Source organism: Meles meles, chromosome 20 (assembly GCF_922984935.1).
Source record: "Meles meles chromosome 20, mMelMel3.1 paternal haplotype, whole genome shotgun sequence".
Classification (NCBI taxonomy): domain Eukaryota; kingdom Metazoa; phylum Chordata; class Mammalia; order Carnivora; family Mustelidae; genus Meles; species Meles meles.
The window spans coordinates 14,750,061-14,763,493 of NC_060085.1; positions in this window are offsets into that span (position 1 = coordinate 14,750,061).

The following is a 13,433-nucleotide window of genomic DNA, read 5'->3' on the forward strand; positions in this document are numbered from 1 at the left end:
CGGGGTGGGGGTGGCAGTAAACTGGTAAGCTGCTCCTCCCCCCCAGCACCCGGCTCTGCCCACGCCAGCAGTCCTAGCCCAGACACATCCGGGTCTTAATGAGCTCTCCTGAGATAGCAACTGCTCACCCAGCAGACCCCACACCTGACACCCAGAACAACCAGTCTGTTTTGGAGAGGGGAAACTGAGGCCCAGAAGGGAAGACAGCTGGCCCAGGATCACAGAGGGCCAGAGCCAAGACGGGAACCCAAACTGATCAGATGCTAAGCGTGAGCTCATCAACACCCAGCAGGGCTGCCTCTAAGGGCCCTGGCCACCTTCTTCCTGAGACCCTGGCAGTTTGCTTGAAGGTGGCACAGCACGGAAGGTGGGAACAAGGGCCATGGCAATTTCTTCCCTTTGCAGAGCTCAGAACACTTTGCTCACAGGCCTGTGATGGGCAGTGAAACACCATCCTAGTGAGGGCATACTGGGACCTGGTGTTGCTAGCATAGAAGGACCTTGCCCCCCCCCCCATCTTACAGATGGGAAAGCAGAGGGCCAAGGAGTGAGGTTTGTACCCTCCTGAGGGCCCCAGCACCTTCAGTGAGGCTCTCTTATCACAATGGGAACATGGGCAAGAACAAATTTCAGCTGAATTTCTGAAATGCCAAGTTTTAGGGAGAGAAAGCCTATCTCTTGCTGCCTTACCCCAATGGCAGGGCTGCCTTCAAGCATGGCTGGATCCAGATCCTCAAATGAAGCCTCCAGGATATGTGTCTCTCCATCAGCTGTCTTCTTCTTCCTTTATTTTTAAATTGTTTAAAAACTACTTTTTTTAAAAAAGATTTTTAAAAAATTTATTCATTTGACCCACACACAGAGAAAGAGAACAAGCAGGGGGAGCAGCAGAGGGAGAAGGAGAAGCAGACTCCCCACTGAGCAGTGAGCCTGATGCGGGGCTCAATCCAACGACCCCAGGATCATGAACCGAGCTGAAGGCAGATGCCTAACCAGCTGAGCCACCCAGTGCCCCATTCTTTTCCCTAAAAACACACACACACACACACACACACACACACACACAAAACAAAACAAAAAACCCTTTTGGTAAAATACCCATGACATAAATTTATCATTTCAACAATTATAAAGTGTACAATTCAGTGGTTTTTAGTGCATTTGTGATGCCCTGCAGGAATCCCTTCTGTCTCAGAACATGTTCCTCTTCTCCAAAAAGGAAACCTGGTCCCCATTAGCAGGCACTCCCCATCCCCTCCTCCACCCCCTGGCAATCACTAATCTGTTTTCTGTCTCTATGGATTTCCCTGTTCTAAATGTTTCATATAAACAGAGTCGTGCAACATGTGTCCTTTTGCGTCTGGCTTCTCTCACGGTGCGTGTCCTCAAGGTTCATTCTCGTTGCCGCTTGTATAGGAGTTCCGTTCTTTTTCAAGCCTAACTAGCGTTTTATTGGACGCACGGACCACATTTCGCGTATTCATTCAACAACCTGGGTTGTTCCTACCCTTTTGCGATTGTGCGTAAGGAATGCTGGGAACGCGTCGGCGCCAAGTGTCGTTTGAAGACCTGTCTTCAGGTCTCTGGAGTACGTAACTGGCGCGAGAGATCCCGGAATCCTGTAACTGGATTGCCTGACTTTCTGAGGAACTGCCACCCTGTTTTCCACAGTGGCCACGCCACGGACACTCCCTCCAGCACTTCCGGAGGGCTCCGGCTTCTCCGCCACCCGGCCAACACTCGTTTTCGGCTTGTGATGACGGCCATCCTAGTGGGTGTGAGGTGGAACCTGATTTTTCATCTGCCTGCTCCGCTCTCTTCCAGCCCCTCCGGGCGCCTATTTCTCCAAGCCAAGGTTTAAAGGAAACTGGGCACCTTTCCCCTGATAGGTCCAGCCGAGATCTCGGGGCTGACTCTCATTGGTCCAGCTCAGGTCCCGCGCCCCTCCCAGGACCAATCACCGTGCTCTGGTCCGAGCCAGCCTCTCTGGGTGGGGCGGGTGGGGGCCTGTGGTGGTGGTGAGCCCCTCCTGGATGTCACTCTGAGTAGGCAAATGGTAGAGACTGGATTCCCCCCACCCCCACTCTTGGGCTCCAGTAGGCTTTCTAGATCACAGGCTCTTACTCCCGACCTGCATTCGTGGGGGTGATTCTGGCAGGGTGCCAAGCCCCCATCCTCCCCTCCGTCTCCGAACACTAAGAGAGGCCCTTCTTGCTGCCCTCTGCCCTTGGGAAGCGTGGTGATCCCAGCTCTGACCCAGGCTTCTCTGGAAGGGTGCCACTGGGGGCGGCTGCAGGCCCAGCCAAAGCCCTTCCCTACTCTGGTGGCCTCTTGACCTCTCCTGGGTACCAGGCAACCTTGAACATCACAGGAAACAGGCTTTGCCCAGAACGGCTGCTACCGCCGTCTGTTATTTCCAAATGGCTGGCGGGTAGTGGAGGAGCCCACAGGAGGGGCCTCCTCACCCCATCGCCAGTTCCAAGGTAGCACAAGTGATGTTCAGCTCCTTGCTCCCAGCCCTGCTTCAAGCCCCAAAGGGCGGAAGCGGAGAGAGAGGGCAGAATTGAAGGGAATCTGCAAGATCAGGGCGGTGACCGTGACCTAGATGGTGGCGGCGGGAGGGAGGCAGGGAACAAACAGAAGACCAGAGAGGGTAAGACATTTGCTCGGGGCCATACAGTAAACAAGGGGGGATCTGATTCCAAACTCTAACCTTTTTCCCCCTTTAAAAAAAATCAGCTTTTTTAATAATAAAAAACACATAATGTAAAATTAACCATCTTAATCGTTTTTTAAATGGCATCAAGTTCACAGTCATTTCCAGAACTCTTTTCTATTTTTTTTCAAGATTTTATTTATTTATTTGAGAGAGAGAGAGTGAGAGAGAGCATGAGAGAGGAGAAGGTCAGAGGGAGAAGCAGACTTCCCGTGGCGCTGGGAGCCCAATGTGGGACTCCATCCTAGAGTCCCGGGATCACGACCCAAGCCAAAGGCAGTGGCTTAACCAGTTGAGCCACCCAGGCACCCATTTTCCTTTCATTTTTTTAAAAGATTTTATTTATTTATTTGACAGAGAGAGAGAGAGAGATCACGAGTAGGCAGAGAGGCAGGTAGAGGGAGAAGCAGGCTCCCAGCTGAGCAGAGAGCCCGACGCGGGGCTCGATCTCAGGACCCCGAGACCACGACCTGAGCCGAAGACAGAGGCTCAACCCACAAAGCCACCCAGGCGGCCCCCTTTTTCTTTTTTTAAAAAAAAGGTTTTACTTATTTATTTGAGAGAGAACACACATGGAGGGAGGTGCAGGACCCTGGGATAATAACCTGAGCCAGAGTCATCCACATAACTGACTGAGCCACCCAGGCACCCCCAGAAGACCCGATTTTATTTTATTTTTTAAAGATTTGATTTATTTATTTGACAGACAGAGATTGCAAGTAGGCAGAGAGGCAGGAAGAAAGAGAGAAAGGAGGAAGCAGGCTCCCTGCTGAGCAGACAGCCCGATGCGGGGCTCCATCTAAGGACCCTGGGATCATGACTTGAGCCGAAGGCAGAGGCTTTAACCCACTGAGCCACCCAGGCGCCCCCAGAAGACCTGATTTTAAACAGCCAACTTGCCCTTGTGGCCTGGAGGATTTGGGACCACCAGTGCTCCAAGCTGGGTCATTAAACGGTCCTGTAAGAAGCAGCTTACACAGGATAATGATGACTCTCAGAGGTAACTATTTCTCTCCCCATCACAGAGATGGAAAAACCAAGGCTCGGGGATGGGACGGCCCTTGTCCAGAGAATCCTGCCTCTCATCACACCTGCCTGGGAGGCTGTGAGGGCTGAGCCAGCCTTGGCATGTCTGACATTCCAGTCCTCGGCACCTGGGGAGGGGTGGGTAGGAAGTGGGTGGGGGGTTTGGGGCCCAGTATGTGCTTCAGGAGAACTTGAGCGTGATGTGATTCTAGAGCAATGCCCCATTGTCCAGACGGGAAACGGAGTCACCCGGGTAGAGAGAGACTGGGATCCAGTCTTATGCCCTCTTGACCCCTCTCTCTGCTCTTGAATGGGGGCCCCTGGGCAAGTCTCAGGCCTGCGGGCTGGCGGGGGTCCCAGGACCTGTTTTTCCACCCGGCACTGGGGTTGATGCTGGGAGGGGCCAGGTCTCCGGGCTGGTGATTATTTTTTTAACCTTTGTTGCAGCCAGAGACTCAAAGCCGAAGCCATCCTGCCCCCCACACCCGGCCGGGCGGTGGCCAGCGAGGCCACACGGAGTCCTGACCCACTGGACGCCTGGCCGCTGGGCCTTCTCAAACCGCACGGTCACGGGACCGCATCCAACTCCACATCTGGACTTTTTGATTTGGTCCCGGTTTCCAGCTGGAACAAAAGGACCTGGGTGGGCCCTGCCTCTTGCACAAAAGTTGGGCGTCAAGGGCTTGGCCCATGCCCCCTGCTTGCCTCTCCCTGGTGGACCCCATCCAGGCCTGGCCACCAAAGGCTACTCTTTGCCTGCAAAACCCATGGCTCCATCTGGAGCCTGGCCATCCCAGCCCAGGCACATGGGTCCAACCAGACACCACAAGCACACGGCCAAGGTGGGGCCATTGGTCCCTGACGTCATCTCTCCAAGTCTTCCTGTCTCAGGCAATGACCCCGCCATTCACTCAGCGCCCGGCCTGAGACTTGGGTGGTGTCTGAGACTCCTCCCTGGCCCCCTCTGTCCAGTACATCAATAGCTCTTGTCCTCTCAGCTTCCAAAATATCCAAATTCAACCACTTCTCCTCTCCTGCCTGCCAGCCCTGGTCTCTGCCCTCCTGACTCCTGCCTGGACGCGGGCCCCAGCCTCCTCCCCACGGCAGCCACAGGGGATGTCTCAAAATCATAAATCAGATTATGTTCCCCTCCCTCTCACACCCTTCATGGCTCCCCATTTCTCTCGGAATAAAACCCACTTTCTCTCTGTGGCTTACAGAGCCCCATGTGATCTGGCCTCAGCCTATCCCTCTGGCTTGTCTCCTCCTCCTTTGCTCACTTGGCTGCAGCTGTGCCAGCCTCCTCCATGTCCTTCCAGCACCCAAGCCCTTTCCTGCCCCAGGGCCCCACGAGTTATCCCTTCTGTCTGGAATGTTCATGCTCCACATCAACACGATATCCTCCTATCCTCCTTCAAGTCTCAGCTTAAATGTTAGCCCCTCAGGAGGCCTCTCCCAACCCAGAACAGAAATACCTCCCACTTTCTTCCGAATACTCTCCAGCCTTTGAAATTATCATCTTCTTCTGTTCATCCAAATACAAACTATGTTTGCATACCATGGTGCCTGGCACGTAATAGGTAGGGTTGTGTCTTCTTGGGGACAAAGGGACATACCAGTCCCAATGACAACGTTTGAGAAACATCTATCTTTCCAAGGCTCCCTGCCCTCCCCCGGCAACACCCTGGGATTTAAAGCCAAGAACCGCTGGGGGGTGCCTGGGTGGCTCAGTGGGTTAAGCCTCTGCCTTCAGCTCAGGTCATGATCTCAGGGTCCTGCGGTGGAGGCCCACATTGGGCTCGCTGCTCCACGGGAGCCTGCTTCCTCCTCTCTCTGCCTGCCTCTCTGCCTACTTGTGATCTCTGTCTGTCAAATTAAAAAAAAAAAAAAAAGAAAGAAAGAGAACATTAGCCTTTAAAAATAAATAAATAAATAACTAAATAAAACCAAGAACTGCTCTCAGTACATGCCAGGATGGTTGCAGTTGTGATGGGGGGTGCACAGGCAGCCATGGGGGGCCGGGAAGAGGGACCTCTAAGTTCCAGCTGAAGAAGAGATAAGAATAAGCCAGGTCAATGGCCACAGAAGGTGCTTGGGGTGGCAGACCCCAGATCAGCAAAGGCCTGCAGAGAACAAGGCAGCGTTCTCAGAAGTGGATTTGGGGGTGCCCGCCCCACATGGGGTGAGGGGAGACGGGTGACAGAGCTGGATGGGATGACCGCACCTGGGATGACAGTGTCTGGATTCCATCCCAGGGAAATGGGGAGCCATAGGAGGTCAGGGGGCAGAAGGTCGAGCAGACCTGTACCCCCCTAACCTGTGCTGGGCCCTTGGACGCTCTCTCCCCAGACCTCAGCACCCTGTGGGCTCAACATGCTCATGCTTGCTGAGACCGTCTCCAGGCAGCTTTATACTAATACCTGTGGAGAAGCGTCTCCAGCCAGTGAGGCCACCCGCCATCCCCACCACCACAAAGCTCAGGGAGGTCTGTCAGTCGGCAGGATCCTTCCAGACCCAGATAACGCCCTGACAGCTGCCTGGCCCTCCCCGGCTCCCTCACCCTCCCCTCAAGACATTTGGGTCCCCCCAAAGCCGCGGGTCTGGCCACCACCTCCCAGCCTTCAATGGTTGCTGAAGACCTCTCTCCTTATTCCCCTGGAATTTTCCTTACAGGCCCTGCCAACGCCTCCAGGAACATATTAAAGGAAAATGTTTCCAGTCCAAGCAGGACTGTTTTATGGCTCTCGGAACCGGGAGTCTGACCGCAGAGTGGAAAGGCGTCGTCATGCTGCTCTTCCTTCTACAGAGGGGCTTGGACCCCACCCGCCCTCTTCTGCCCTCCTCGGAGGTTTGGGGTCTGCAGAGAGTCTTTACCTGAGCAAAATCCCCTTCACCCCTGTCCTTCAGACCAGGGAGAAAGCCCCCAGAGGCTTGGGCTAAAGCCAGGGGCTAATGTATTTTCCATCGTGTGTTCACTCAACAAACACCTGCTATTCTCCCACTGTGCACCCATCCCTGTCGGGCGCTGGGGACCCAACGGGGACAAGAGGGGACCCGTCCTGCCAGAGCTCTTGATTGTCCTAAGACAGTGCCGTGGAGAGTTCTATATGTCAACGCGGCTGAGCCCTAATGCCCAGTCCACCATTAAATACCAGCCCAGGTGTTGCCGTGGAGATCTTTTTGTAGACGTGACTAACATCCACACCATTGGACCCTCAGTAACTGGGGAAGGCCTCCTCCAGTCAGTTGAAAGGCCTCGAGAGCAAAACTGAGGTTTTCCTCAAGAGGAACAAGGTCTAGCTCGTTCAAGATAAAGCCAGACCCTCGCTGAAGTCAGGACAGAGTTGAGTCAGTAACGGACTATTGCATTAGGCAAAGGGCCCGGGGTGGGTGAGGGGGGGTTGCTGAACTCCACATTAGTTGGGCGTTTTACAGGGAGAATGGGGGAATGGGGAGGTGAGTGAGGGGGACTTTGGAGTCGGGGAACATGAACAAGTACGAAAAAAACTGGAAGGAGGAGGGCTTGGTCCTTGCAAAACCCGTCTGGGTTCACTAACAGGTACTTCTCAAAGTTTGGCCCCCGAGGCTGGCAGACGGGGCCCTCCAATGGGCAGGTCCTTGAGCAGCCTTGAGTTTTCTCAGGCAGGTACTCTAAGAGGGGCTAGGGCCATCCTAAGGATGTGGCCTTGAGCCTTGAGACACCGTGTTAATTTCTGTCCGAGTCTTTAGAGGCCAAGGTTCAGGCCTAGCCGAGAAGTGTGTTCAGAGGAGCCAGGCTTGAGTTTGGCTCTGGAGAGTCTCTGCCAGCCTGTGACGACGGCACCAGCTCCTGCCTGCGTCTCCGGGCTGCCCGCCGGCCCTGCGAATTTCAGACTGGTCAGCCCCTGCGACTGCATAAGCCAGCTCTTTGCACTAAATCTCTTGATATACATGAATCCTGGTGCTTCCCTCTCTGGGAGAACCTGGTTGCTATGCCAAGCAAGGTGGTCAAGCCCCCACTGAGTCACAGGGATGGTGAACAGGGTTAACAAATGTCTCTCCAGATGAGATGGACAGGCAGCCACTGAAGGTGTCTCTCTCTTTTTTTTTTTTCAAAGATTTTATTTCTTTATTTGACAGAGAGAGATCACAAGTAGGCAGAGAGGCAGGCAGAGAGAGAGGAGGAAGCAGGCTCCCTGCTGAGCAGAGAGCCCAATCCCAGGACCCTGAGATCGTGACCTGAGCCGAAGGCAGAGGCTTTAGCCCACTGAGCCACCCAGGTGCCCCCTGAAGGTGTCTCTTAACCGAAGGAAGAGAAGGAAGAAAAGAGGAGTAGGACGCTGAGGCTGGGCGCCCCGATAAAGAGCCTGGTTCTCAGGCCTGAGCCAGACAAAAGAGGCGGGGTCATGACATCCCCAGGTCCTTCCCCACGATGACCTGTGTGCGGTACTGAACTTGAGTCACTGCTCACCACAGAAGGGGGTGCCCAGACATTTCAAGGACGATCAGATGCAGAGGCTGAGTTGACATGGATCCCCAGAGACCAACAAGTCCTTGTGGCCATCTGCAGGCGGAGGGCTGGGGGTCCGTCCGGGTAATGGACAGAGTCCCGGAGAAGGTTGGGCTCCCAGCGGACCGGCTCACTGGGCTCCCAGTGCGCGATTAGAGCTGATGAGAGCTGGCGGAACTTCCGCTGTCCATGGAGCTCCTGGCCTGGGGCATGAGAGTGGGGAAGGCTGGAGGAGGTCTCTAAAACTGCCCCCTACTCCTGCCAGAGCAGTAAAAGATAACCGCTATGGCACTGGCCAAGAGGCCACCATCAAAGGCTTAAAGAATGGAGGCGTGATTCCATGTACCTCTCCAGTTACTCCTCCAGTCAGCGTCTGCGGACACTAGCTGGGCCGCTGAGAGCGACCGTGAACCCCCACAGGCCCGAGTGAGTAGCTGCCTCCATCCGGCTGCGGGGCCATTGTGGGGAGCCTTGCCAGAGCTCATCCCTGTTACATGGCCCATGCCCGGGGCTCATGGATGCTGGCTGGGTGAACATATTCTTTTCTCATTCATTCCAGTGAGAAAGCAGGATGGGGGGAAAAAAGGAAAGAAAGGAAGAAAGATGAGAAATAGTTCACATTCCCATGAGATGGACAAGAATATGCATTTATAGTTTTGCCCCAGGGCTAGGATGGCCAGATAAGGTACAGATGCCTATTCTGTTTAGTGGGGGGAGGAATTCTGGAACTAGATAGCTGTGGTGTTTATACAACATCGTAAATGTACTAAATGCCAATGGATTTGTCCGCCTAAAAATAGCTAAAATGGCAAAGTTTATATTGTGTGTTCTTTACCGCCATGAAAAAAGAAACAAAAATATAGGATGCCCAATCTGAATTTGAATTCAGATCAACAATGAATTTTTTAAAAGAATAACTATATCCCAAATGTGTCCGTTGCTCAACAGGACTAATCATTAGGGAAATGCAAACCCAAACTACAATGAGCTATCTACATCCCCATCCAGGGGCTGCCATCAAGAACACCAAAAGCAGGGGCACCCGGGTAGCTCAGTCGGTTAAGTGTCTGCCTTCGGTTCAGTTTATGATCCCGGACTCTGGGGATCAAGCTCTGTGATGGGCTCCCTGCTCAGCCTCTCCCTCTACATCTGCCTCTTCCCTGGCTCATGCTCGCTCGCTCTCTGTCTCTCATAAATTAAAAAAAAAAAAAAAAAAACCTTAAAAAAAAAACCCACTACTAAATGCACCTTTAAAAATGGTTAAAATGGGGCCCCTGGGTGGCTCAGTGGGTTAAAGCCTCTGCCTTCGGCTCAGGTCATGATCCCAGAGTCCTGGGATCGAGCCCCGCATCAGGCTCTCTGCTCGCGGGGAGCCTGCTTCCCCACCCCCTCTGCCTACTTGTAATCTCTGTCTGTCAAAAAAATAAATAAATAAATCTTTTAAAAAATGGTTAAAATGGCAAACTTTCTGTTGTGTATATTTTACCACATTTTTAAAAAATTGTAAATGAAATTTGTTGCTGCTTCTGTGAAATTCAAATTCAAATTCTGGGTGTGCTTTTTTAAAAGCTTGGTTTGTTATCGGGGTGTGTGTTTGTTTGTGCTGATAAATCTGGCACCCGGACACTCAGGGGCACGTTGCCCCTCCTGCGTGGCTCTGTGGGGGGTCGTCTGAAGGGGGGGCTGAAGGGCAGTGGAGGGACATCCTTCCCCATGAGCAGAGCTGTGTGGGAGACCGTGGATGAGAGTGCGCAGGGATGCCTGGACCAAGTCTACGAGGAAAAGGACACAGACAAGGAGATCAGGGGTAGAGGCACCTGTGGGCCAACAGGGCTGCACTAAGCGTGAGGATTCTTATCTCAGGAGCGACGTCCTCCAGAAGGCACCTGCCACGAAGGGGCTTGGAAGCACCACACAGACCACACGACTTGGCGGGGTGACGTTGGCTGCCTTGGTCATTTGTCACGTGACAGGCTCACAAACAGAGCAGTCATGAGGCTGAAAAGGGGCGACACATAAGCCAGCAGCAGGCAACCCCACTTACAGCGATGATCCAGCTACCACGGCTCTGGAAGTGTCCAGCGTACCAGCCACAGACAGCAACACTGAAATCGGGCAGGGCCCAATCAGGAGGACTCCTTCCACCTGGCCTGGACCTTCTTATGGCTCCTGCTCCCAAGCCTCTCCCCATCCCCCTTCCTCCCCTCCTTCTCGGGGGTGGCACCTCCATGGTCTGATGGCCTGGCCAGTCTCCATCAGCAGCCCCTGCAAACCCCTTAGCACATCTACTCCCTTCTAGGAGCACCTGGATGTAAGCTCCTTCCACAGACATCATCCACGTCTGGAAAGATGCATGTCTACTGAGTCTCCCATCGTTGTACGCACGGGGGTCCTGAGGGTACACTTCCCGTGCCCCCACTGACGGCATATCCTGCAGGTAATTGCTCATCAATTCTCCCAGCGCTGTTTGTCCTCTTTTCATCGAGGTGACATTTACATGACCTGAAATTCACCATTTGAAAGCAGACAATTCAGGGGCATTTAGTGCAATTACAATGATGTGGCAACCATCACCTCTCTGCTTTCAAATCATTTTTTAAGAGATGTATTTATTTACTTGAGAGAGAGAGAAAGAGAGCACAGAAGCAGGGGAGGGGCACAGGGACAGGGAGAGAGAGAATCTCAAGCAGACTCCGTGCCAAGCAAGGAGCCTGACACGGGGCTCGATCTCATGACCCTGAGATCACGACTTGAGCTAAAATCAAGAGTGGACCACTCCACCAGTGGAGCCACCACAAGTAATTTTGATCAGTCCCACACAAAGTCCCCAGCCCCATTAGCTGTCACTCGCCACCCCCCTCCCCAGTCCCTGGGACCCACTATATCTGCTTTCTGTCTCCACGGATTTGCCTGTTCTGGACATTTCATATCCATAGAATCCCACACGATGTGGCCTTTTGTGTCTGTCTTCTTTCCCTCCGCAGGATGTTTTCTAGGTTTATCCGCGCTGCGACGTGTATCCGGGCTCTCTTCTTTTTCGTGGCTGAGTAATATTCTGAGTGTACATGGGTCACGTTGTTTATCTGCTTCTTTGTTTACAGATGCTTGGGTTCTCTCAACCTTTGGGTGATGCTGCTGCGATTGTACACGTACAGGAATTTCATTAAGACCCTATTTTCACTTATTTTGGGTACACACCCAGAAGTGGGATTTCTGGGTTGTAAAATAATTCTATGTTTAACTTTTTGAGGAACCGTCAAACTTCTTTCCACAGCGGCTGGCCCCATTTTACACTCCGGCTGGCAGTGCGCAAGGGTTCCAGCGTCCCCACGTCCTTGACAACACTTGTTATTTTCCATTTTGGACAACGGTCCTCCTAGTGGGTGTGACGTGGTCTGTTTTTCCTTTTGATTCTTTTTTTCACCTCCTGACACACTATGCCGGTTACTGGTTTCCGATGACTTTGCTTGTCGTCCGTCCCGCTGCTGGAAGAGGCCACACAGCTATCTGTGAATGGGGGACAGTGACATAGGCTCAGGGCCTCTAAGAAGGGGTTATTCAGTTTCCCACCCTAGCACCTTCAAAAATAGCCATGGTGGAATTCCACCTAAAATACATCCCGGCATGCAGCCCGGTGTGGGAATAGAAGGGGGTCCCCAGGGGCTGCCTTCCTCCTCGGAGCCCTGCCACCCACAATAGGAGCCTTGAGTCTCTGTGGGAACCAGAGCTTTGAGGCCAAGCCAAAACCCACCTCTCCAGACACCCCAGTGCATCCCCCCCAAAAAGCAACATATGGTCAAATTAGAATCAAGGTGGCCACACACTGTCCTCCCACCCAAGACCTGCTGTGACCCATCATCACCTTCAAAGAAGCCGTTCAGAGAGAGGAGAAGGACTATGAAATATACACACATGCCTCTTTTTCTGTTCCCCACCAGCGTCGCCGGGGACTCGGCCACACAGCCATGTTCCACAAAGGGCTCCTTTGAAGCAAGAATGGGGCCGCAGTGGGGTGCCCGCAAAAACCCACAAGAGCCCACTGTTCTTGGGGGGGAACACTACATGGGATCTAGGTTTGCTGGAACTAGCTTCATCTCAGCAAGGGCAGGGGGAGGGCCACTCTGTGGGAGCCAGGACCCCAATAGAGGGGGTTTCAAAAAGGCTGGTGGCAGGTCTGGGAGAAGCAGCTTCCCGATCCTAAATCTCCTTTTCTCCAAAGTCGTGAAACTTCCCTGCAGCAGCCACAGCCGCTGCTTACCCTTGAGGGACCTCTCTTGGTACAAGAGAAGAATTCCAGTTTCCTGGACTTGGAGGCTGGCAGGGGAACTCAGGAGGGGCTGGACCAGGATGTGGGCCGGAGCTGCGAATTCGGGACTGGTGGGTGGATTCCGAAGTGCAACACGAGCTGGGTGAAAGTCACCAAGTGGGATGGGCCTGGGATTGGCCAAGAAGTACCCGGGACCCAGCCTGGACACACACACACACACACGCACACACACACACTCCTGCAGTGGAAGCCCCATGGGACTTTGGTGTGGTCTGAAATGATTTTTTTTTTTTTTTTAGTTTCAATGATGAATTGTTAAAATATAGACAAAGCAAAGCAGAGCTGAGCATTTGTATAAGCTGGTGCTTGATGGCTGCGAGCCAGACACTGCCCTAAGTCATAGACTGTGGGCCGTTGGGGACACTCGAATCCCATTTCACAGTTGAGGCACAGAGAGGTCAAGACATCTGAGAGAGGTCACACAGCAAGCCAATGGCAGGGCAAGGATGTGAATCCAGGCCTGTTCTAATTAACCTATACTCATCAACAGGCTCTCCTCTGTGGCTAAAGTGTACAACTTTTTAAAAAATATTTTGTTTATTTATTTGACATAGAGAGCATGAGCGAGCGAGTGAGCATGAGCTGGGAGAGGGGCAGAAGGAGAGGGACATGCAGACTCCCCACTGAGCAGGGAGCTCCATGCTGGGCTCGATCCTGGGGCCCTGAAATCAGGCTTAACCGACTGAGCCACCTGGGCCTCCCTAACGTGTATAATTTGATACATTTGGCTTACATCTACACTATGAAACTGTCACCAGGATTAAGATAGTGAGCACAGCCATCACTCCCGAATGTTCCCTCCTGCCCTTTCTCATCCCTCCCTCTTACTTCCCCTAGAACAACCTTTGATCTGTTTTCTGTCCATTTGCAATACT